Source organism: Neophocaena asiaeorientalis, unplaced genomic scaffold, assembly GCF_003031525.2.
Source record: "Neophocaena asiaeorientalis asiaeorientalis breed wild unplaced genomic scaffold, Neophocaena_asiaeorientalis_V1.1 scaffold260, whole genome shotgun sequence".
Classification (NCBI taxonomy): domain Eukaryota; kingdom Metazoa; phylum Chordata; class Mammalia; order Artiodactyla; family Phocoenidae; genus Neophocaena; species Neophocaena asiaeorientalis.
In genome coordinates, this window is record NW_020173404.1 from 1,355,604 (window position 1) to 1,382,467 (window position 26,864).

Below are 26,864 nucleotides of genomic sequence, written 5' to 3' on the forward strand. Positions count from 1 at the left end.
GTATGGCAGATCCTGTACTCTCAGCCACCAAAGCCCTAGAGTACATCCCTGGGGTTTGAGCTTGTAGACTACCATGGCTGTGACTGCTTTGGGCTTGGTGTACTCTGTGCAGGTGACTGTATCCTGGATCATGTTCATCAGAAAGACTTGGAGCACCCTGCCGGTCTCCCCTTGGAAGAGGCTAGATGGGCCTAATGCCTCCATGCTGGGCCAGACACTGGATGGTAGGCTTCCTGATCCCCAGGTTTTTGCACAGCATTTTTCCATGGTGCTTGGCCCCTCCCTTCCCTGGGCCTTTTCCACCCTTACCATGACTAGACATGGTTGCTTTTGTAATATAAACATTTGTGATTTTAAGCCTCTAAGTTTGTTACACAGCAAAAGCTAACTGTTGTAGGTAATCAAGGTAAGATTGATTGAGAGATATCTTCTTTTTGCCCCTTCACTGTACCCCAGGAGATGGACTTATATGAACAGCATCATTGGGTTCCCTTGTGTCAGAAGATCAGAAAGAGAGAGAAGAATGAGGGAGGTCAAAGTATTAACTCCTGCGCTCTCCTCTCCCTGTTGGGTCACTGTGGACTGGCTGTGTTCCTTGACCAAAGCTCCCAATTCCTGTCAGGTAGCCCCTACGTACACAGCCTTCTCCATGTTTGGTAACTACTCCTTATTCTTGCCCCTTTAGGCTCAGAGGTGATTTTGGGGGCCTCAATGTTCCTGAGTTTCCCTTGTGATCTCTTTATTCCATGCCCACACCTTTGTTTATAGTCCCTTATTAAATGCTTCTCCATTTTCCTAATTTGATTGTGCCATCTGTTTCCTGCTGGGACCCTGACTGAGAGAGTAGGCCTTATCCAGGAGGTAATATCTCAGCAAAGCCTCGAATGATTCAATGGAATGAGTCATGAGAATATGTGGGGGGAAGCGCCAAGATCCTGCAGCAGAGAGTAGGCAGGGTTATTGGAGTGGAGTTGGCTGGGGTGAGTGTAGAAGGCAAGGTCAAAGATTAACAGGCAGTGTGTGTGTGTGTTGGGGATGGAGGTGCATGGTACAGGGAGACAGATCATGTATAGTTTGTTGACCTTTGTAAGGGCTTTGGCTTCTCCTCTAAAAGAAATGGGGAGCCATTGGAGCCATCTACTCACATCTAATTAAGTCTAATAAGACTACTTTCTGTTATGTGTCGACAGTGGAGCCCTGTGACTCAGGTCTGAATTTCTCCTCCCAGTTTCGTTCCTGCTGATGAATGTGTGGGCGTGTTGAGCTAGCCCAGCATGCTTGGGCCTGAGTTCAAGGCTTTGTGCCTCTCCTGATGCTGTGGGGGACATGACCTTCTCTTACAGTACAGGATTCACACTACAGTGTCTTTTTTTGTTAGCATATTCTTTTCAGTTCAGTTAATGATTTGGGAGTGGACACATTTTTCTTACTCTCTTTCTTTTTTTGTTGTTGTTAAAGTCAATAGGCCCTTCTCTACTGACTTCAAAAAGTGTACTTATCTAAAGGGTCTGGTACAATAGAGAACTAACTGCTTAACAACTTCAGGGGTAATAATACAAGGAGTTTAACAGAGAAATGCTGTCTGCTTGCTTATCTCTGCAAGACGGTGGTTTGTCCTGAATATTTAAAAGGCAAAGAGTTCATTTGCATGTATTGCATGTAGGATCTAAGCCTATCCAGAAAATAATATACAGATTTGAAGTCTGTTTTGATCCTTCAATTGAAATTTCCATCTGAGCTGGGGCTTCTGGTATTAGGTCTAGACCACCCTCTGCAGGTTACATGAATGAAGTTGATTCTTCTCTCATGGCCCCCATCCGGGTCCAGTCTCTCCCTGCTGTTTCTCAAAAATTCTCCCCAGGCTGACTCTCAGGGAATATAGACTCCACATATCTATATCAGATATGGGTGTGCCTTACTCAGTCCGGCTGATTTTTCCTAGTCTTACCCCAATCAAAATGACACTCCAGGGCTTCCCTGGTGGCGCAGTGGTTGAGAGTCTGCCTGCCGATGCAGGGGACACGGGTTCGTGCCCCGGTCCAGGAGAATCCCACATGCCGCGGAGTGGCTGGGCCCGTGAGCCATGGCCACTGAGCCTGCGCGTCCGGAGCCTGTGCTCCGCAACGGGAGACGCCACAACAGTGAAAGGCCCGGGTACCACCACCACCACCAACAACAACAAAAAAATGTCAGTCCAAACAGTAGCTGTACTCCCTCAGGCCCCATTCTTTGCTTTCAGCTCAGAAGGAAACCAAGCTACTTAGCTAATCTGATTAATTAAGCAGGCAGGAGACTTCTCTTCCTGGCTAACAACACAGCTGGCCTATCAGAACCAGTTCTAATCTTTGTTGTCTAACCTTGACCCTGATTTCTTTTTAAATTTGTTATTATTATTTTCAAACATTTCTAGCCCTGCTCATGAAATGGGCTGTTCCAATGGGTATGCAGTAGAAAGAGAACTGGACTTTGTCCCTCTGCAATCTTAATTTCCATCGCCAGCAATGGACAGTTAAACTAAATCAGAAAAACATCAAAAAATTTTGAGAATCAACACAGGACTTTAAGGTCGTTAAAGTAAACAAAACTCCCAACAACTTAACCTACTAATTATTAGGAGAGAACATTTTTTTTTTACATTAAAATTTTTTTTAAGCATTTAGCTCTCTTTTTATTTACTTTTTTTAAAAATTAATTTTTATTGGAGTATGATTGCTTTACAATGTTGTGTTAGCCTCCAATGCACAACAAAATGAATCAATCAGCCATACACATACAGATATCCCCTCCCTTTTGGACTTCCCTTCCATTTAGGTCACCACAGTGCATTAGGTAGAGTTCCCTGTGCTATACAGTATATTCCCAAAGAGAGAACATTTTTAACAGAAAAAATCAAAGCATAACCTCACAAAGAACAGTCCTTTATACTGAATAAATTTATTTTTATGAAAACTTAATACATTGTCTTTATTTTTCATTTCAGCACTTAGTTAAAACTTTGTCATAGACTGGCAGCTTCTGACATCCTTTCTGGTTCTAAAAGTCTATACCTCTAGTCTTGTACAAATAAATTTCCAGGATGAGCTGGCTCCTTGAGGCCCTGGATTGTGTATTTCATCTTGATATCTCTCATATCTAGCACAGTGCCAGGTATAGCAATAGATTAAATAAATTAAAAGGTAGAAAAATCCTTGCTGAACTACAGTCATGTATGGAAGGAGTATATCCCAGAAGTAGGGTGAGTATATCCCAGAAGAGAGTGAGCCCTTGTGCTTCCAGCCTAGCCCAAGATCTGCAGCAAGTTGTTGTCAGTTTTAGGTTGTTGGTTTAACAGCCTAAATCCCTCAATCCTGCCCAAAATCAGAATCTAGGGGAAGTGTCAAAAGTGAAAAATCACAGACTCACCATCTTTCTTTAAATGGGCGTTTCCCCAAACACTCCTAAAACCAGACTTTCTATAACAAATGCAGTACATTTATTTATTGAGAGCCAGAGTGCCTCTTGATCAAGATGCTTTACTCCTTGTGCCTAATTTTCATTATTTATAAAATGTGTGTAATAACTGTGCCTGCTTCATAAAGTTGGATTAAATGAGTTGACATACATTGAAAGGTGCTGTTCACACAGTTAAATGTTCATTTGTAACTTTGACTAATGTATCTCAAAAAATAAGGAAATAGAAAAAGAATTTTTAGGGGCTTCCCTGGTGGCGCAGTGGTTGAGAATCTGCCTGCTAATTCAGGGGACACGGGTTCGAGCTCTGGTCTGGGAGGATCCCACATGCCACGGAGCAACTGGGCCCGTGAGCCACAACTACTGAGCCTGCACGTCTGGAGCCTGTGCTCCGCAACAAGAGAGGCCACGATAGTGAGAGGCCAGCGCACCGCGATGAAGAGTGGTCCCCGCTTGCCACAACTAGAGAAAGCCCTCGCACAGAAACGAAGACCCAACACAGCAAAAATAAATAAAATAAATTAATAAACTCCTACCCCCAACATCTTCTTAAAAGAAAAAGAATTTTTAAAAAGAATTAAAATAGTCCTAAAAGAAGTGCTGTTGTATTTGGAATTATTAGGGCTGAACAGGGGGGACTTCTCTGATGGTGAAGTGGTTAAGAATCTGCCTGCCAATGCAGGGGACACGGTTTCTATCCCTGGTCTGGGAAGATCCGACATGCCGCAGAGCAACTAAGCCCGTGCGCCACAACTACGGAGCCTGCGCTCTAGAGCCCACGAGCCACAACTACTAAAGTCCGCGCTCTAGGGGCTGCGTGTCACAACTACTGAGCCCACGTGCTGCAAGTACTGACACCCACACGCCTAGAGCCCGTGCTCCGCAACAAGAGAAGCCACTGCAATGAAAAGCCCACGCACCGCAATGAAGAGTAGCCCCCGCTCGCTGCAACTAGAGAAAGTCCACGTGCAGCCAAGACCTGACACAGCCAAAAAAAAAAAGACTGAAGGGGAGGGCTTCCCTGGTGGCACAGTGGTTGAGAATCCACCTGCCAATGCAGGGGACATGGGTTCGAGCCCTGTTCTGGGAAGATCCCACATGCCACGGAGCAACTAAGCCTGTGCTCCACAACTGAGCCTGCACTCTAGAGCCTGCAAGCTGCAACTGCTGAGCCCGTGCACCACAACTACTGAAGTTCACGTGCCTGGAGCCCATGCTCCGCAACAAGAGAAGCCACCACAATTAGAAGGCCCTGCTCACCGCAACTAGAGAAAGCCCATGCACAGCAATGAAGACCCAGTGCAGCCAAAAATGAAATTAAAGAATAATAATAAAATAAATAAAATATTAAAAAAAAAAAAAAAAGACTGAAGGGGAGTATCATCAAAGTCCATAAAATCAAGAAGGCAATTATAAACCTTATAACACTCCTCTCTCTCAAAGGGTAACAGATTGAATATATAAGTAGGTTCAAAATTAATTTAGATAAATTCTTACATAATAAATGCATAATAGATTATTGAGAGAACTGAAGATGGTCTGTGGTATATTATTACTTTTCTGAAGTGGAGTATAGGAAACCAAATCTTTCTTACAAATGAGAAGTAGGACTTGTCAGCACATTAAAAACACTTTGGAAACTTAGAAAAAGACCAATGCCAAGGCCCCACAGCAAAGCTATTAAAACAGAATCTCTAGAAATGGGGCTCAGCTACTGGTATTTAAAAAAAAACCTCCTCAAATGCTTGTAAAGGTGCACTAGGGTTTAGAAACTGCTGGGTAAGTCAGGTTCTCTAGAGCAACTTGTCTTAACTATTTCATCTTGTACATAATTTTCACTTTTGCCATCCACAATCAGAATTCCATTTTGTCATAACCTCATCTTTTTTTCCTGCTGCCTCTTTTAGCTTCTGTTCCATGGTGCCAGGTGTCTTAGAGTCTTCTTATGAAAATGCGTGTTCATGCATGGGTGGACACTCAATAAGTATTAGACAAAAATAATAACAACAATAAAAGTAACAATTATAGGCGCCAGTTCTCCCCAGATTAAATCAACAGAAATGCCTGGGCCAGGACGACCTGCAGGACTACCCAACAGGTGGATAATGTCACTGTAGCATCAAGAACTGCAATGTTCTGTGCTGGCCAACTGAAGTAAAGACACCAAGCAGCAGCTACGAGGAGAAGAACGAAACCGCAAGTCTGCGGTCTGTATTAAAATTTCTGAATCCTAATGTTATCGGTATTACTTTTTTCCCGGGAAACAAAATCTCCAAATACCAAGAAGCTGCTTTGCACCGCCAAAAGCTGCATAGGGGCAGCCTGCCAACAGGACCATCCGGACACGCTGCAGTGGCATCTCCAGGCGGGTTCCTTTAAACTGCCTTCCCTTGGGCCAACTCCCCACTGCGGCGCAGCCCCACAGCCAGCACTTGCACGCGCCGCCCTACCTGCCCCCAGGCGGCTGCGGAGCTGCGCTTCTCCGCCCACGCTGCCTTCCAGCCGCAGTGCGCGGCCTTGGCCTTCAACGCGCGTGCGCGCGAGCGAGGGTGGGCGGGCCGAAGTTGGAGGAGGGAGGGGCAGGCCCTTGCCGTCTGCAGTCCATTGGCTGTCTCCCCGTAGTCCCCGCCCCCAGGCGTTCGAGACGGCGGGGCGGGCCACGTCAGGCAGCCGGCGTGGGGTTGAGCTTGTGGCAGAAAGAAGGTAAGCTCTGCGGGTGGCAGGAGGCCGGCTGCGGGCAGCTGCCTCCAGCACAGAGGCCGCCGGGTCGCACCCGCCGGTGGCCTGACTCAGCTTGCTGGGAGGGAGGCTGAGGCCCTGTGGGCCTGGAGCTCTGATGGGAGGTGGGGCAGTGGGGCATGTGGTGGCAGGGCCGCGTCGCGGTGTGGGCGGCCAGGAAGGGGACAGGTCTTGCCGTTTGCCCTCGTCCTGTCCTGTCTGGGTTCTGAACTCCTGAAGAACTAGGCCTTCTACGTTAGAGAGCTCTCGGATGCCTGGGTGGAGCCGGCTCTGGTGCCTACGGTGGGGCTCAGCGGGATCCCGACTCGGAAACAGGTCGGCGCGATCTTTGCGTACCTTCCTGCAGCAGGTTGTAGTCGTCCCACTCTCCCCCGACCGATTCCCTACTCGAAGGCAGCACAGGGGATTCCAGCCCTGTCCTGCTCGTCCTGGGGTGACTGTCTCCTCCTCATTTCCAGTGACTCACTTAGATCCTGTCCACTTTAATGCAAAGGCTTATGGGTGAGCAGGGCCTGTTTTCAGACCTCCTGGTTCTCTGGCTCTGTACTCATTTGCAGGAATTCCCTGAAGAAACAGTATATATCTGTATCCCTCTCTATATATCACATACGTGTATGAATGTATGTTTTAAAATGTCTGCAACAGCTATACAAAGATTTGCAGAGATTTGCCGCTGTGTTGCCCCTACTCTCCATGAATTTTAATTTCAGCCATGGCATCCTGATCCCTCAGTTTAGTTTCTGAATTTGGAGCTTCTAAAATCAATGAAATCATGCTATCAAGTATCATGCAATCAATCATTCATCTGTTCAACACTTTTTTGATGTGTTCCTTCATGGTCAAGGTCTTATGCCATAAACTAAAATGGGCATTCCCTTTTTTCTTTTTCTTTTTCTTCCAGTTTATCTGCCAGTTTTATTGTCTAGATTTGATGATTCAATTTCAGGTTCTAGATTTAGACACAGAAGCTTATGATCCTGTATCATAAGCTACATACAGCTCTTCTGGGACCTCATTCAGTTTTCCTTACTTTCACCTCTGCTAAGCCTCAGACCATGATGGCCTTGAGGCATAAACCTGCTAAGTATCGCTAAAGACCCTAGGTCTCAGGCACCTATCCATAAAGTGAGGTGATGGAGTTAGAAATATTTAGTAATATTGAGATATTCAAGGACAGGATGGGCAGATTGCATGTTTACTGAACTGTGTTAACAGTTGAGAAGTGACCATTTAAAAAACCCTGGATATATTTTAAGATTATATGTTTTACTCTTCCTGAATCTGTCCATATTGACGTTTTGACTAGCAAGCAAGTGCATGTTTACAATTTTGATTCACATCCAATTCCTGCACTCAAAGCACTATGACTCATCTAAATTTTGAAATGTAATAATCAGGAGCTTTTTAATGTTACATTTAAAGATATGATATAAAAACATTGGATAAGAATGCAATTTTTGAAGCATTTTTACTTGCTTTAGTAGATTAGTGGTAACTAAAACCTCTGCCTTGGTTAGTTGCTTACTTGGTTAATATTAGGTAGTTGTCATCACCTGGCTAATGTCTTTCAGTATCATGTCTTTGTTAACATTTATTTTATCAACCTAAAATTTACTGGATTTTAATTGATTGCTGTCTCCAGTTGAGAATTGATAACCAAAAGGTAAATAAATCATTAGTTTGAGAATAAAAATGCCCATAGAGATGTAACAATAGTTTTTCACTTGTTGATTGATTGATGGTACTTACTAAGCAATTCGTTTAGCCTTCCTGCAGGTGTTAAATTTCTAGAATAGTTTTTCTGAGACATAATATTCATAGCCTTGTGATACTTTTTGACTATTGTTCACAAACCATTAGGTGAATTAAATTAAACCCCTTTATCACTATTAGGGGTTTGGAAAATTTAAGAAAGTTGAACTTTAAAAAATTTTGCTTTTGCTAGATCTTTCTTGTTCTAGAAATGGAGCAGATTAAGATGGGAAGATGAGGAGAAATGCTAGAGCTGAGGGCAAAAATCTAAGTGGAGTCTTCTGGTTTAAAATTTGGGGAGACTCATAGGATTCAGGTGTATATGAAAATATCTGTGTGAAGGAAAAAAATTAAAATTTCGGGAGAAAAGCACAATGAAAAGTGAAATTATAACTATATTTGGAAGAAATGTAAGGAAATAGTTTCAGGGTTATTTAATGGGTCTATAGCAAAACCTGATCTTAATATTTCTTGATTGATGACAATGAGCTCAGTTTATCTTAAAAAAGAAACCTGGGTGATAATTTAAACTTTGATCAGGTGGGCAATAGATGTTTCTTTAGGAGATGTGAAATCTATAAGTATTATATTTTTTAAAAAGTACTACAGATCTAGAGATGAGCAATATAATACAATATGATATAGTTATATAAGTATAATATAAATCTTTGATTCACAATTAGTGATAAATTGTTTGGAGGTTGTGTGTACTATTTCCACACAATAGGAAACAAATTTGCTAAGCTAATAGGACAAGGGATGTTTGTCATTTTTCTCCCATTTCAATTATTTGAAACAGATTTTTCAAGCAATGTGGAAGATCCCATCTCTTTTCAAACAATAGATTGAACATTGTTGTTTTTATAAATTGGGTCCACCAAGTACTTCTGGCCTCATAATTTTTTAACCTGTTCCAAGCCACATTGGAAGTAATATAATTGCATTTATGATTTAAAAATTTTGTTAATTTATATTGGCTTTCATTCAGTTAGCCTGAGTTACTTTAGTTTTATGTGTTTTGAAGACATTTCAAAAGCTATGACATTAAATACTGTAAAATTTTCCATTGTTCATTTCTTTAGGCCCAAGGAAGTTGAGAATTCGAACTGCATAGATAAGTTTGTTATTATTTATTTAAAGATTCATGATTTCACTTGGGACCAATGACACATTCCATTCAAGCTTTTAACCTGAAGATTTCAGTTCTTTCTGTTGTTTTAGAATATATCCTCTAATCTCTTTTTGGTCAGATACAGTGACTGCTCATTTGGCTGATCAGCATGTTGAACAAATGTTATAATTGTGAATGTTGAACTGTAGTTTTGTTATGAGGTTTTCTGGCTGCCAGGGTGTATCTTTCCCTCCTCTTTTGACAACCTTTTTCTTTGGCCTTGCTGCTCTCAGAATTTACTTTGAGTTTTACTCTGTTTAACAGTCATTGAACTGGTTGATTTATGCAATCAGACCTTCAGGTTTTAGCATATGCTGTTAGGACAAAACATGGAGGGAGTGGAGGAAACTTTTTATTAAAGTTGTTTTGAATTGCTGAAACATGTAAATAAATGGAATTTTTACAGATTCATACGTGTTAAAGATATTGTATTCATTATTTATTTTTTCACTCAGTAAAGACAGAGCATCTGCTCTGGTCCCAAGTGCCTAACTTTTCTTCAGGAGTTTATAGTATTGCTTGGAAGCCACAGACAAGGCCAAAATACAATGAGATAAATATTATAATTAGATGTATGCATCGAGTATAGTGGGGAATAGAGGAAAACTGTGTGAGTGTGAGATTTTAAGACATTCAGAAGAGGCTTTCTGGAGGCATTTTCATCTGAACTGAATTTTGAGAGCAAGTAGCGATTGTTTGGTGAGGATGGTGGATAAGGCATTGTAGGCACAAGAAAGAACTAAGGCCAAATGAACAAGTTACAGACAAAACACAGACTTTAATGTGTTAAGGAGAGAATAGAGAGATGAGGTTTAATAAGTAAACAAACACCAAATAATAAAAGGCCCTGTTCCCCACCATGTTAAAGGTTTTGAACATTATCCTTCAGGCTGTGGTGGTCCATGGCGAAGAGATTTTAAGTGGAGGAAAGTTAAGATCAGTTTTATGTGGCAATGTGCAGAATGAATTGTAGTGGAGCAAGGCCCAATTGTGAAGGCAAGATATGATAGAACTCCAAATTATGCAGTGGGGCTCGAGGATAGGATGGATGCAAGGTATATTAAGATGGTGAAGTTGGTGCCCACTTGGATATGTGGGATGAGGAGAAGGTAGAGTCAAGGATGCCTACTAGGTTTATGACTTTCTAAGATAGGAATCACATGAGGATTATCACATGTATGGGAGAATAAGATCGGTCTTGAACATGCCTTTAGGTCACACAATTGGTGCTATTCAGTGGGCAGTTGGCCACGTTCGTCTGGGGATGAGGAAAGGGATTGTAGGTAATGTAGAGATTAAAATGTTATTGACATATAAGTGGTAGTGAAAACAGTGTTGAGAGTGGATGTGATACCTAAGATGGAGTTTGTGGAATAAGAAAGAATAAAACAGAAGAGGAACTCTGGGAAGCACCACCATATAAGGAAGATGATCCAATGAAAAAGACTGAGAAAGACAGTGGAGCTCTAGAAGACAAGGAGGGAGAGAATTTGAGAAGGCGAGAATGGTCAGCTGTCAAATACCATCAGGAATGGGAGAAAGAGCTGACTAGAGATTTTGGGAAAGTTTACCAGTTAGGCAAGGAGCATTCATTTGTAGTGACACTAGTTCATATAATTGTGTGACTTTCTATAGCAAAATTCAGTAGAACTAGAGATTATGAATAGTTGGAATGATCCAGTATTTGGATTTTATAATGAACCTATGGTAGGAATGCAAGGGAATTCAAGGTCTTGACAAGATGGTGGTTGAAGTGATGGAATGTGAGGTTTAGACTGGATAGAGGTGATGACCAGGCCAGGAGCAGGCTGAAAGATTGAGAGAAAATAATTGGTTCAAGGGATTAGAAGTCAGAATGAAGTAAATATACACGTGTAGGTAGGTATAAGGGAGATAGCTGTTAGGATAGAAGTACTCTGTAGTCTGAGTAGAATATTGGAGTTTTAGATTTTTAGAGTGCTGATGGAGTGTAGGGTTTGGCCATGGATGTAGATGGATGAAATGGAGGTTACATGAAGGTGTTCAAGAACAATGAGACTGGTGTGTTGGATGAATCCCTCACCTAGACGTTGACCCCAGATGATCGTGTACCCAGGGTGGAGAGAGATACTATGAGATAGACCATGGTTTCTTAGGTTTTAGACTGCCAGTGGTAGTGATCAGTATACATGAGAGATGAAGATACCTGGATATGCACCCTCAGAGGTGTGGGGTAGATGGTATGGAAATATTCTTCTGAGCCTTGGAGCTTGGAACGATGATTAGCCTTCACTGAAGTGGCCAGCAAAGAAGAAAAGTCTAGTTTTTGTAGGCCTAAGAGGTAGGGGAAGCATCTAATGAAGAGGCTGAGCATCTCATAACAAAACTCATTGACCATGGTATCCGAGTCCAAAAGGTTGGGACTGTTTAGTGTTTAGTGAGAAGGAAGGCAGGTTAGAAAAAAGATTTGGGTGTGAGGGTGACAGTTTTTCTGAAGCGCATGGCTGGCTTTGAAGTTAAAAATAGTAGTTTGGATTTCAAGTTTTGGTGAAGCCTCCTGTTATCAACTTTATCCATCAAATAATTACAGTTTCAGTAGTAGGATAGCAGGTATAGGACTAGTTCCAAATTTAAAAATAACATATATCTCCAATGAATATTTATGTTACGAGAAAGGAGAGGGTTTTTGCTTTTTGCACCTCTTTTTGACCTTTGGACTTCCAAAATATTTTGGCAAATACAGTTGACCCTTGAACAACATGGGTTTGAACTGAGAGGATCCACTTATACTTGGATTTTTTTCAATAAATATGTGCTACAGTACTACACGATCCATGGTTGGTTGGATCCATGCATGTGGAACCGTGGGTAGGGAGGGCTGACCGTAAAGCCATATGTGAGTTTTCCACTCCAGGGAGGGTCAGCGCCCCTCAGCGCCACATTGTTCAAGAATCAGCTGTACTTCTCATCACATGTGACAACTCCCGTCTATTAGGATGCCTGGAAGGTTATGTTGAGCATTTTTAGGTTGGTTCTGGTCTCGGAGGTGTGAAAAATGCTTTGATAACTGATGACAGTTGCCATGGATGTGGGAGGTGGGTGTACCTGATTTCCGTCTGATTTCTCTCCATTATTTTAGGACTGAGATTCTTGTGGAGTAGTCTCTGTGTTTCTAAGTCTCTCTTCCTCGCTCATGCACGAAGATTCCTTTCACCTACTCCAGGATTTGGCTCCAGTGTCTCTCCTGCAAGATCACATTTTCCCTCATTACTGGATTATTCCCTTCAGTATCTAAACATGCTGTTATTTCTCCTACCTTAAAATAATTACTCTTCCTTGACTCCATTTCCTCCTTATGCCACCACACAGCTTCCCTTTATGGCAAAACTTATGTGTCCAATTACTTCCTCCCATTTGTTATTAAACTCACTTTCATCAGACTTTCTCCCTTCCTACTCTAAAAAAAAAATTGCTTTCCTCAAAGTCACTAATGACTTTCATTTTGCTAAGTCCAAAGATCTGTTTTTAATCCTCATCTTTTACTTGACAGATCATTTTCCCAACTTTATTGACACATAACTTTGTGTAAGTTTAAGGTACAGCATGTTGATTTGATACATTTAGAAGTTGCAAAATGATTTCCACCTTAGTATGAGCCACCACCTGTATCCTGTCACATAGTTACCATTTCCTATCAGCAGTTTTTCCTCCTACCCCTCTGCTCCTTTTCAATTCCTTTACTGGTTCTTATCTCTCTGATCTCTCAACATTGAAGAGCTCCTGGGCTCAGTCCTCATGGTCCTAAATACTAGCTTTAAATACTAATAATACCCTATTAGCCCCCAAATATATATATATTTTTTTTTTAAAAAAAAATATATATTTATATATATACATTTGCCTGGACCTCTTCCTTTGAACTCTAGACTCTGTGTATCCAGATGCCTACTCAGCATTTCTTTTTGGATGACTAATAGAAATCTCAAATTCAGCTCCTGATTTTCTTCCTATACCTGCTTCATCTGTGGTCTTTCCCATCTCAATTCATGGAAACTTGACCTTTTCCCTGACTTGGGTGAAAATCTTGGGTGTCATCCCTGACTCATCTCTCACAAGCCACCTGTAAACTATTAGGAAAGCCTATTGGCTGTCCCTTGAAAATATGTCTAGAATCTGAGTACTTCTTACTACCCACTGCTCTCACTCTAGTCTAAGCCTCCATTGTCTATGTCCTTGATGTTGTGACAGCCTCTGTATCAGTTATCTATTACCACTCACCGTTGGAATTTAGTGGCTTAAAGCAACAATCATTTATTAGTTTATGGTTCTGGGGCTGGCAATTTGGATTAGGCTTGGGGAGGTCGGGGTGGGGGGAGTTCTTTTGCTGGTGGGCTCACTCATGTAGCAAATGGGGACTGGTGGGTTTGGAGGCTTCAGCTGGGATGCTTATCTCTGCTGCACCAGGACCAGTAAGCTGTCCCATGCTTCTTAACACGGTGCTCTAATAGAGCCAAGAGAGCGAGAGGGAGCTGTATGGCCTTTTGAGATGTAGACTAAGAATTCCCACAACTTCACTTCTCCCACTGTTGTTCATAGTTACAAAGACAGCCCAAATCCAAGGGGATGTTGAAATAGACTACTTATGAGAGGAGCAGCAGAGGTACTTTGTAAGGAAATGTGCATACAGGAACAGGGAAGAATTTGGGGCCATTTTTTTGCAATCTGCCATAGTCTCCTAACTGATCTATTCTCTCTTTGTCTCCTACCATATTGTCAGCAGAGTAGCCAAAGTGATTATTTTTAAAACATAAGATTTCTTCTCTCTTCCAAAACCCTCTGATGGCTTCCCATTGCCACCCAAAGTAAAAAGCAAAGTCTTTACTGTGGCCTGTGAGGCTTGCCACCATCTGACCCCTTTGTTGCTTCTCTAGGTTCATTTCCAACTACTCTCCACTCACTCACTAACTCTGCTCAGTTAGCCTCTTTGCTCTTCTTCAAACATCTGATGCATGCTCTCACCATGGCTTTTTAAAAAAATAGATCTTTATTAGAGTATAATTGCTTCACAATAGTGTGTTAGTTTCTGTTGCACAACAAAGTGAATCAGCTATATATATACATATATCCCCATATCTCCTCCCTCTTGCATCTCCCTCCCACCCTCCCTATCCCACCCCCTAGGTCGTCACAAAGCATTGAGTTGATCTCCCTGTGCTATGCAGCAGCTTCCCACTAGCTAGCTATTTTACATTTGTTAGTGTATATATGTCCATGCCACTCTCTCACTTCACCCCAGCTTCCCCCTCCCCCCTCCACGTGTCCTCAGGTCCATTCTCTACATTTGCATCTTTATTCCTGTCCTGCTACTAGGTTCATCAGTACCATTTTTTTTTTTTTAAGATTTCATATGTATGTGTTAGCATACGGTATTTGTTTTTCTCTTTCTGACTTAGTTCACTCTGTATGACAGACTCTAGGTCCATCCACCCCACTACAAAAAACTCAATTTCGTTTCATTTTATGGCTGAGTAATATTCCATTGTATATATATGCCACATCTTCTTCATCCATTCATCTGTCGATGGACACTTAGGTTGCTTCCATGTCCTGGCTATTGTATTTTTTTTGTTTTGTTTGTTTGTTTTTTGCGATACGTGGGCCTCTCACTGTTGTGGCCTCTCCCGTTACGGAGCACAGGCTCCGGATGCGCAGGCTCAGCGGCCATGGCTCATGGGCCCAGCCGCTCCGCGGCATGTGGGATCTTCCCAGACCCCGGGGCACGAACCTGTGTCCCCTGCATCGGCAGGCGGACTCTCAACCACTGCGCCACCAGGGAAGCCCCTGGCTATTGTAAATAGTGCTGCAGTGAACATTGTGGTACATGACTCTTTTTGAATTATGGTTTTCTCAGGATATATGCCCAGTAGAATTGTAGCACATGGGATCTTCATTGCAGCACATGAGATCTTTAGCTGTGGTATGGAGGCTCTTAGTTGCAGATGTGGACTCTTAGTTGCAGCATGCATGTGAGATCTAGTTCCCCAATGAGGGATCACACCTGTGCCCCCTGCAGTGGAAGCACAGTCTTAACCACTGGACGGCTAGGGAAGTCCCCAGTTTGAATTTTTTTAGGCAAGAATATTCTTGGAGGGTTCTGTGTATGTCTTCTTATTCCTTCACATCATAAGGACACAGTGTCTGGTTTCTCACTTTTAATGATGCTAAGATGAATCAATGGGTTCAGGTGGTATCATTCAGAGCCCTCTAATATAAAGTTCCCATCATCCTTTAACTTAATTGTTTTAGCAACAATTGAGTCACTCACAAATCAATTAGATATTAACAAAGTGACCTCATATTTTTAAAGGTTTTTTTTTTTAAGAAATGAATACATTTTCATTTTCTTCACATTTCTCTTTACAGTATCAATTCACAACCAATTTTTCCCATCCCCCCTCCCTGAATCCTAAATTTGCTCACAGTCACAGTGCCTTCAGAATGTATTGAACATATAACATAAAGCTTGGAAGGAGTTATGAAATGGAATGGACAATGAAGGCTGAGTGAATAGGGAAGTAAGGATTATCTACCCACCTACATACTGATTTGCCTGTCTCCCCTCCCTCCTTTATATCTCCCTCTTTTTACTTCGTGAGATTTTCTGCTCCGTAGGATAGTTAGGGTTTAGCAGGCCACCGAGGCCTTATGGGGATTAGGAAGTGGGGCATGTGCTGACAGCAGCGTTGGTATTGGGTATGAATTGAATGCAAATCCAGGCTAGAGCTAAGCATACAAAATTTAACATTTGTTTTGTTATAGTGAAGATTAGCTTCAAATAAAATTGAGAAGAAGATGAAGCTTGTACTCTCTGCACTTAGCACCCTTTTGTCATGTAGCCTTTCCTTCCTGACACAGACAAAAGTAAATTGCACCTCATGGATTTAGGAGACTTGCACATTGCTGCACTGTTTCAAAAACAAGACTCCTTTAGTCTTCTGCATGTCAGTATGTGACTGCATCTTTCTTCCACTTGTCTGAACTGAAAACCTTGGGGTCATCCTTCACTCTTCTTACGTTCCACATCCAGTCCATTAGCAAATTCTGTCAAAATATGTGTAAACTCTGACCTCTTCCCATCTCTACTGCTGTTCTCTTTGTCCAAGGCAATATGGTTTCTTTCCTGGATTATTGCCATAATCCCCTAACTGGTCTCCTTCTTCCCATCCTTGCCCACTTATGGCCTGTTCTCCAGAGAAGCTAGAATGAACTTTTTAAAATGACTGTCAAGTATGCCATGCCCTTGTCCCAAAGCATCTAGGACTACCTGTGCCACTCAGGAACATCCAGAGCCCACAGCGTCTACAGGGGCTTCTGTCATCTGGGCCCCTGCTTCACTCTGTCATCTCTTACTGCCCAGCTTGCGCACTGGCACCAACCATACTGGTGTCCTTGGTCTTCCCTGAGTTTGCCACATGTGCTTTTACTTCAGGGTTGTTGCCCTTAGTGTTCCTTCTGTCTGGAATGCTCAGTATTTCCTCCCAGTCTGTGTCCAAATGTCACTATATCAGAAAGACTTTTCTTTATTCTTTGACAGATGCTGAAACATGTAAAGACTGCCGAAAATTTATCTATTGATGACAACAGTTTTGTTGTGTATGCATTTTTGGAATGCGTATATGTTTATGTTGCATATATGCATATATGTTGTATATGCATTTTTGGAAAGTTAAAGGATAAATTAAACTCTTTGTATTGTAATTTAAGCAATTAAAAATAACTATCCTTTATAAAGTCCAGTCATGCTAGATGAATAAGTTTTACAGATCTGCTCTACAACGTAGTGCCAATTGTTAACAGTACGGTATGTGCACGCCAAAAAACGAAAACAAAAGGACGCAAGGGAACTTTGGAAGGTGTTGCATATGTCTGTTATGTTGATTGTGGTGATGGTATCACGGGTGTTTGCACATGTCTAAACTCATCAAATTGCACACATTAAATAAGTGCATTTCTTTGTACATCAATTATACTTCAATAAATCTGTTAAAAAATACCTCTGTCGACTGAGGCCAACATCCTTGATTAAAATGAGATTGGAGGAAGTTGAACACATTGGAGGAACACTTAATTTTTTTCAGGGACAGATGGACTAATCTTCTGGCAAACAATTTAGAATCAAAGGTAATTCTGTTAGCTTAGTTGTTTGGAACTCTGCAGGACCATTATAGCATCTAATAACTCAAAGGTGTGACTTTCTCATTAAATAGCTCTTAATAAGCAGTGTAATTGGATCAAGTGAGGCTTTTTATCTTGGTGTGTGCTGTGGTGAAACTGCCTCTTTAGACAGTGATAAAAGACCGTGGTTTCAAGTGAATAAATAAGATCACAATTTTTTTTTTATTGAGACTAAAAAATTGAACTTACATTTTTATTTGAAGAGAATTAATAATTTCTATTTAATGTAAAAAAGTAATGTATGCCCATTGTAGGGGGGCAAATTAAATGTAGCAAATATAAGGAGGAGAGGAATAGTATGTAATCAGTCATCAACTTATTAACCAGAAATGAACTTAACATTTTTACATATTCACTTTTTTCCTTAATCTTGTGTCTTTATATCTATAATTTAAACTTGGTTGTGTTCACCATTGTGTATAAAAATTTCTTACAATCTTTTTACTCTGTCATGAGCATTTCTTTATATTATTAAAACTCTTTGTAAATGTTTTTCACATTACTAAGCAAAATTTTACCTGCATATTACTTAGCTTACCTTTTAGATCAGTCAGTGAATAACTTTGCACAAAAGAAGCTTGCTTTTAAGCCTTTTATATTCTTACACTTTTGAAATGGGAGGTGAATAGAACTTGAAGCATGTATGCCACACTTTGGAATATAGCCAAGAAGTGCCAAACACTAAGGTCAAATGATCAGTAAGTACCCTGACTGCCCACTCCCACAGAGTGGGTTAGTTTTGGACCTACCCCAGACTTTCAGCTTTATTGTGCTAAGTTCTCTGTGGAATTGAGTATGGTGGGTTGGGGCTTGGGAAGATGCTTGTGGTCCTGGGAACCATGCTGATTCTGCCTTACATCTGAGGCTTTGCTCCAGAGCTGATCTGGCCTTTGAGGACCTTTGTATCAGTTTGGAGGTAAGACAGATTGGGAGCAATTTCATAAAGAGAGTTTGAATTTGGACTGAGAGGCAGAATTAGTTTTTGAGACTGAAATGAAGCTCTGAGCACTGGCTTCATTGTGAGTTGCTGGCTCACTGCTGTTCATCTAGTCAGTCATTTACTTCCAGCATAGTGTTGAAAAGTTCCATTGAACCCTGTACATGTGAAAATTGTATGTACTGGTTTTAAAATTTGTGCAATTAAAAATAATTGTCACGAACAGCTAGGTGTTCCTCCTCCTCCCCTTCCCATTCTTCCTCTTCTTCTTCTGCCAACTGGATATTAGCATTTCATTGCAGGATCCTTTTCTTGAACATACAGCTTGGTGTCTCTGTACTAATGTGAAAGGATTTACTAATGATCGTCTGCCCAGTATAGTTGTGAAGGTTAACTAATATCTGATTATTAAGAACCCTACAAGTAAAAACAGGTGTGAATACTGCTAGTTGTGTAACGGAAAATTAGTAAATATTACTTCATTGGGTAATTATGTGTTTAAAATGCCTTTATCCTAGTGGGAAATACACAGAGGTAATACTGTGGGCTTTTAAAGGGTTGTAATACATAGCAGATTAAGAGTATAGCTATGATAAATAATAGCTGTCAACTGAAGCATTCATGTAAAACTTATGATGTATTCAAGTAACAAAGACCCATTTTCCATCTCTATTAGATTCAGCTGCAAACAGTGATGAACCAGTCTTGTGTTTACATGGGTTCTTTGACCTTTTATTTTATTTTTGTAAGAAAATGTACCAAAATGAGTAACAGTGTGATAAAATCTCACCAATTTGGATTCTGCTGATTTGGGATTTGGGCTTGGCTGAAGTTCATCTTTATGCTACCTATACAGAAGTTATTTGCTTAGTTTTAAAAAAGCTGGGAAAAAGGAGTCGGTCTAAAAAGAGCTAATTATTTTCAAACCCTAAATGTGTTGATAACTGAATCTGGTTACTGTTTTAATTTGAAAATAGAGTCATTTACAAATTTATTTATTTTTGACGTCTGGTTCTTATTAATTTATTTTGGTCTGTTTCACAAATCTTAATTAGTGAGAGAGATTTGGATATAGATTCTTCTGTATTTCTCACTTTCTGTTTTGGAAAGTTGGTCTGAAAACAAAATAAACAGTAGAATTATGATTCTAACATTTTTTTTTGAGTCTATTGTGTATGAGGTACTGTGCTAAACACAGTGACTCAAAAAACATTAATTAACTGCTTATTACATGCCAGGCCCGGCAGGAGGTGAACAAGGCTCAGCTGTTTCCCCTAAGAAACTCGAACGTGCAGGAGAATAATGCAGCAGGCTTGGTCAGTGAGGAATCCTTCTTGCTTGAGATACTCCTTCAGTAGTGTGCTGTTGCTACACAGATAGAGCTAGCCCCTTCAGAATGAGACGAGAAGATCTACATCTTGAGGATTGGTGACAGTCCTCTCAGAGCTGGAAGGGGCATTAGAAATTGAGCCTAACTCTGCAGTATGGCCCCTGTACACCATATCCTCATATTCTCCTTGCATGGAGTGTGATACCAAGTCGTAGTTCAAGCTCTGTATTCTGAGGCAGCTGCAGGAACTGAGAACGTTCAGTGGCTTCCTCTTGATCTTCCTGGTTCTGAACATTTCTTCCCGAACATTCCATTGTTATTTCAAACACCTGCATGTTTTTAGAAGTAAAAGCATCCCCTGTCTTATTGAGATGTGTCTTGAGCTGTCACATGGTTGGGGCTACACGCCAGCCAAGCGTTCATTTGGCAGCTGTGTAGCCATCTGTGTCTGTGCGGTAGTGTTTGAGCAGTTATTTGGGCAATGATTGCTTTCATCTATTTCAATGAATATTTACTGATTTAAAAAAAATGGAAAATTAAATACGAAAGCCTTGATATCAATGGCAAGAAGCATGGACTTACTACAGATTGATACCAGTCGCCATGATGAAAGTGGCCAATCTTTATCCTTTGTTAGGTACCCATTGGACTTAAAGTGAATGATCAACAACGAAATACAAGTATAAAATCTCAAAACATATATAGGGGAGGGGGAGGGGTGAGATGTGACGGGGTGAGAGAGTGGCATGGACATGTATACACTACCAAACGTAAAATAGATAGCTAGTGGGAAGCAGCCGCATAGCACAAGGAGATCAGCTCGGTGCTTTGTGACCACCTAGAGAGGTGGGATAGGGAGGGTGGGAGGGAGATGCAAGAGGGAGGAGATATGGGGATATATGTCTATGTATAGCTGATTCACTTTGTTATAAAGCAGAAATTAACACACCATTGTAAATCAATTATACTTCAATAAAGATGTAAAAAAAATAAACAAAAAAACCACAAACATATACAGATGTGGGAGAAGTGTTGCTGGTTGATGGTGCCACAGGATGAGGGTTAAGTTTGGATTGATAATTTTTGTGTTTTGTGCTCGGCATGGAGCAGCCCTTTAATATGTAACTTTCATGCATCAGACTTGGTTACATGTTTTTAGGATTGCAATATATGCAAAGGTGCAGAGCTGTTTGCGGATGCTGATGAGCTGCTTTGGGAACTTGATCTAACACTGTATATCCAAACCTAGGTTTTTGTTTTTGTTTTTAAAGATTTGCTTGATTCCCTGGGATGCAGAAAGATATAATAGATAAAAACAATGTGTTGGATTTAGACCAGGAATCATAATACCTAACATCTAAAAAGTGTTTGTTATGTGCCTGGTTCTGAGTGAATTGCTTTAATGGATTATTTTAATTTTTCAGGAACTCTGTGTCAACTATACTTTATAGAGGAGTGGTTAAGCATGTGAACTTTTTTTTTTTTTTTTTTTCCGGTCCGCGAGCCTCTCACTGTTGTGGCCTCTCCCGTTGCGGAGCACAGGCTCCGGACGTGCAGGCTCAGCGGCCATGGCTCACGGGCCTAGCTGCTCCGCGGCATGTGGGATCTTCCCGGACCGGGGCACGAACCCATGTCCCCTGCATCGGCAGGCAGACTCTTAACCACGGAGCCACCAGGGAAGCCCAAGCATGTGAACTTTGACTCACATTCATAGGCTGCACCGTTCACATCCATGCTCTGCTTCTTACATAATTAGGCAGTTAATTTTGACCTCTCTTTGCCTCACATGGTTTTTCATATGAAAATGAGGATAATAATAATTCTCACGTCATGGGGTTTTGAATATTGGGTAAGAGAACACATGTAAAGAGCTTCAACTATGCCTGCCTGGCACATGGTAAAATTCTCAATAAATCCTGGCTGTTAATACCACTGTATAACCTCAGGCAAGTTACTTCCTCTCTGAGCTCTTATTTTCTCATACTGGAAATGGCGTTAATAATACCTACCTCAGAGTTATTGTGAAGATCCAATGGGATTAGTTACTTATAGTGTTTTGTGGATGTGTGGCACAGAGGAGCTGTTTCATCCAACATGGTGTTCTGAATCTCATGTTGTGCTTTGTGTTCATTCAGTGAATCTTTATTGAGCAGGTACTTGTTATATGCTGGGGTATAGTGGTCAGAAAGAGAGTCCAGGCCCTTGCCCTCAGGAGTTTGCATTTCACCGGGAGGTGGAGAGAGAGGCAGCAGAAATACTATATGATGATCGTTTGAGATTGCGACCAAAGCTATGAGAAGGATACAATAGTGGGTCACTGTGGGTAGGGAGTGGGGAAGCACTTGGGGCTGGGGGGGTAGGGGAGGCTCAAGGGAAGATGTGAACAGTGAGAGGAGTCAGCTGTTTAAACAGCAAGGGCACAAACACTTGAGGCTGAGGGGCCTAAGATTTCCAGACCCGCACATCGAAAGAACTTGGGAGGCTCACGGAGCAAACTGGAGGTCATTGTGGCTAAAGTTCCTTGACTGAGGGACAGGTGTGAGACCAAATCATGTAGGACCTTTTGGCCTTGGTTTGGAGTTTGAATTTTATTACAAAGTGCAGTGGGATGCTGTTGAAAGGTTTTCAGCAGGTGAGTTAGAAGTCAACTATATATTTTGAATGGGAATTTCATGCATTTCCTAACCGTGGGCGCTGGTGTCTTACTTCTCTAGCTGGTGACTTACATACAGGATCCCATCGTAGTCTTTGATTAGAGATGCTCTACTTATTCCTAAAACTTAAATTCTTTTCCATCATTCGCTTCCCTTGACTGTCCTACATGGTATCAAGGGAGGGAGGAAACACACATTTTTAGAGTATATACCTACTGTGTCAAGATCCTCTTGGCTTTCAGGCTTACTTCATATTGTTATTTACGCCACCTTGTGAGGCAAGTGGCCCCAGATTTAACCAGTGAGGAAACAGGCTCCAGATAGTAAGTGATTAACCTAAATTTTAATGCCTAGTGGTGGAGTCAGGTTTTGCAGCCAGTCTGTTTTGCCTACTCCCTGACCCTCCAGCCCCATGCATTTTTCTCTGTGTCAGGTTGCTCTGTCATCATGGTGATAGGGGTATGTAAGACTAAGCATAATCAAATTAAAGACGTTTTCTCATCTTCACTATGGATAGTTGTAGGGTTTGCAAAAGAATATATGACATTGCTTCACAGCGCCCTTTTCATCTTATTCATTTGATCGTTTTTAGAGTGGTTCTTCTAACCGTGTGGTGATGATGTTATTTTTGTGATTGTGTCCATTCAGGCCTGGAATATAGAGATATTTTCCACCTTGGGCCACACTGAGTTAGTTAACAGCAGGGAAATTTACTATCTTCCTATAAAATTCCTTGGCGCATCTGATCTTCAGCTTTCATTAGTACTAAGAGTGTAAGTTAAAATAATTCTATTCCATTCGATATGATTTTAATAATTTAGTTTTCATTGAAAAATAAGAAATGAGTTTGGCCAGTTTGCAGCAATCAAAAAAAATGTTGCCATTTAACTTGTCATCAGTCTACATAATTCTTTTCGAGAGTGAGAGTTTTTATTTTGGTATAAAATTTCCCAGGAGTCTAAAGTAGGAAAATAATAATGGTTATATTTCTCCTTGAAAATGAAGGAAGATTTTTAAATGGTCTAAAGTTAATTGAATCTATCTAGTTAAATTACATTGACCCCTTTTCAATATTACTCTTTCCATAAAGCATTGGTAAAATGGCTAACAAAGTAGTCTTAACATTTCTAAAATTTTTCTAGTTTGTTGCTCACTTAATGACATCTGTTAATGATGGATTTCTATGCTTATAGTGATTTGGGTTTTAGAAAGTCATATCCTCTATTTCTAAAGAATGTGTATTTGAATAAAGATTTTCATAATTTTGGTAACTTTATTCAAATTACAAAAACATATTCTTGTGAAAAAATTATAAACTAGAAACAAGCAAAATTAAAATTCACCCATAATTTATGTTTTCCAGGCTTTTCTATGTACATATGTACCCAGACTACCTGGATTTGAATTTCAGTTTATTGTATGACCTTGGGAAAGTTATCTGTCTTTTCTGTGCCTCAGTTTCTTCTTCTGTAAAATGAGTGCCTATTTCATAGGGTGTTGTGAGGATTAAATGTTAATAAATGTGAAGTGCTGAGACTATCGCCTGGCCCCTAGGTGAGAATCACACGTGGGTTTTTTTTTTTAACTTTATAATGGAAAATTTCAAACATATATAAACATAGAATAGTATTATGAACTCCAATGTACCCATCTATTATCAACATTTAGATGTTCTTATTTTACTTATCATTTCCTCTTTTTTTTTTTTTCTCCTGGAGGGACACTGGTATACTTCAGTTTGTGCCATATTAATATTTGCTAAGAAGTAAATTATTTTAGAGAACGAGTGTGCAAAATTTGAGTCATTTTTTAGGGGAAGAAATACAAATCAAATACCTATAAAACACATTGTGTGGTGTTTTACTAAATTTTAGTTAACTGAATGGCATTACAAGTAATGTGAATATGGAGATTTTAGCTATTCAGATTAGACATTTATTGCTCAGTAAGGTCTTCAAAATGATTGGGCATCAGTTTTATTATAAATATACAGTAAAGATTATTTTGTATCAACATAAAATACTTATTTAAAAATGTACTGAGCAATTTGAGAAATTCTTTTGGTGGAGCAAAAATATTTAAAAATTATAACATTAGAAAAAATCTCATAAAGGAGCTAATTAGAGGACTTCTTTGAAGACTTAGATTGGATACTGTAAAAATTCTAGAGATAAATCAGTCTTTAGATTTTAAAAATCACTATTTTTCATCTGCATTCCCTTGTATATTTAACATGTAAATACATACACATAAAAGACACTTTAGAAAAGATAATCCAAGAATAATTGAAGAAAATATTGTAACAAATCAGACATTATTGAAGTTGGTGGTTTTGTTTCTTACTTTCATGCTTGGTTCTCCTGGACAGTAATAAGCTCGAACTTGGTATTTCCTGCCTTTGATCTTATTTTAGACTCCCATTTCAAAATCTATGAGTAAGTAACATGTGATGTAACTGAGAAGAAACTAAATTGTAAAGGCAAGAATATGATAGCAATTTGATGTATTTTAGTAAATTGCAACCAGTGAGATAATCAGAACTTACAGTCACCTAAATTTGCTCAGCACTTGAATTACAGATCTTAAAATTCCTGGGACATGATGCAGGAATGTGGAGTGTGCTGGTCATGCCTCATGTTACCGATAGTCCAGGGAAACACTGGATTGGGAGTCAAGAAACCTCCCTTGTCATGTGAATTGCTAGGGTGAGTACCTTTTTGTTGAGTTGCTTAACCCCTCTGACATTTTTTCTCCAGTGACAAAAGTACAGAAGGGAGATGCTCTCAGGTCCAATATATTATTAAGGAAGTACTAGCTGCTGCAACAAACAGACCTCAAAATGCAGTGGTTCAAACAAAGTAGAAGGTTTTTTTTTTTGGAGTTTCAGGTTTGCAATTCTGCTCTAAGCTATCATTTAGGGCTCCTTCCATCTTGTTTCTCCAGCCGTGTCCTAGAGAGGCATTGTCTTCATGCACATGGTTGAATCTGAGTTGTTGCCAAGACCTGGTTTCTGTTGGGAATAGAGTGGAGGAAGCAGGTTGTAGCCTGGAATTGGCACATCATGTCTGCTCAGATTCCACTGGGGAGAACTTGATCACATACACAGTCTCTGTGGCCATACTTGAGGCTACTAAATGTAATACAGCTGGTCAGGCTACAGTTTTATTAATATAGAAGAAAAGCACAGATAGTGAAGGATAGTTAGCGGTCTCTGCCACGTCTATGCCGTTCCTGCTTTCTCTGATTGACCAAGTGGTTCTGTCATACCAGTAGGTTGACCTCTACCTCATCTTGATTTTGAAATTAGTGGCGAAAATACAAGTATATCCTACTCTCAGCTTAATTTAATGATGACTTAGTGAATATAATGATTAAAAATCTATTTTCTTACACTCTTTAGTATTAAAAACTTTCCATTGCAATTTCCCCATGACATTTCCATTTTTATGAATCATGTCGTTAGGAGGACTCCAATTGTCCTGTTAATTTGAGAGTGCAGGAGCCAGTTGGATTTTGAAGCTTTTGAAGCAAGAGCGGAGGTTAAGCTTGAGTTTCTAGCAGGTTTCGGGATATAATGAAGGGTGATAAAACAGATTCCAGCTGCCAGATACTAGAGAGGCTGTGGGACTCTTAGGGACTGAGAAGAGGTAGGTGAGAAGCTAAGTAGGTAGGAGAACAAGGAAGATATAAATATTGGGTGATTGAAAAGTCTTTTTCTTTTTTTCTTTAAGGGGCAGAGTGAAGCAACTAGAAGAGTCTGGAATATACCCCTGAGCCACAGTCTTGATAAACTTATAAGATCAGGTCAAATTTATTGATGGTGCACATCAGCTTTTCTATAAGCCATTAAAAAACGTAATAAATTGTCAAAATATGTGTTAAAAATCCTCAGTCTGATGGTTCCATAGCTTAACTTGTGGGTGGAAGAAGCTAAGTAAATGCATAACTGATAATTGGAAGAGTTGATAAAGTGTTAGAAAGAAAAAAAGTCCTAGTTGTGTCTCTGAAACAGAGTCCTTTTAATGTGAAGGAAGTTTACTTTTTATCAGTCTGATGATGACTTTGCTTTTGTAGACTAGCTTCCAGAATGTACTCTCTGTAGCCCTGACTTCCACCTACATTGCTGCCCTGAGTCCTTCCTATATAGAAATTTGGTAGTCATGAGTGTTCAAAGTCAAGTCTTTCTCTGTGACCATTGGACACTGGCCCCTGCAAACTACCCTGCATAATCCCTCTGCTAGATTCCCATAGCACTTGTGAATATAATTACAGTTGACCTTAGAACAACATAGGCTTGAACTGCACGGGTCCACTTATACATGGATTTTTTTCAATAAATACTTTATTACAATACTACATGATCAGTGGTAGGCTGAATCAGTGGATGAGAAACCATGGCGGTGGAAGGCTGATCATAACGTTGTGTGCAGATTTTCTATTGTGCGGGGGTCGGCGTTAGATAGATTTTTAACCCCTGTGTTGTTTGAGGGTCTACTATAGAGAGATTCTTCTCTTGTTTTTCAGGTTGTATCCTTCATTTGAAGTTTGACACTAAATACTTTTGTGTGATCTATGGCTGTATATTTTTGTATCCTAGGGAAACTATTGAGAAAATTG

At 40.4% G+C, this 26,864-nt stretch overlaps 1 protein-coding gene and 1 pseudogene across 1 annotated transcript in view; one reads left to right on the plus strand and one right to left on the minus strand.

Moving 5' to 3' along the window:
• Nucleotides 1-20: 20 nt before the first annotated feature.
• On the minus strand, nucleotides 21-322 carry LOC112401094 (histone H4-like; annotated as a pseudogene).
• Nucleotides 323-6,383: 6,061 nt separating this feature from the next.
• LOC112401088 (focadhesin-like) overlaps nucleotides 6,384-26,864 on the plus strand; it is a gene marked incomplete at its 3' end in the record, with an annotated part of 56,511 nt that continues 36,030 nt past the window's right edge. The window contains exon 1 of the mRNA XM_024747152.1: nucleotides 6,384-6,504. The remainder of the gene's footprint in view (nucleotides 6,505-26,864) is intronic.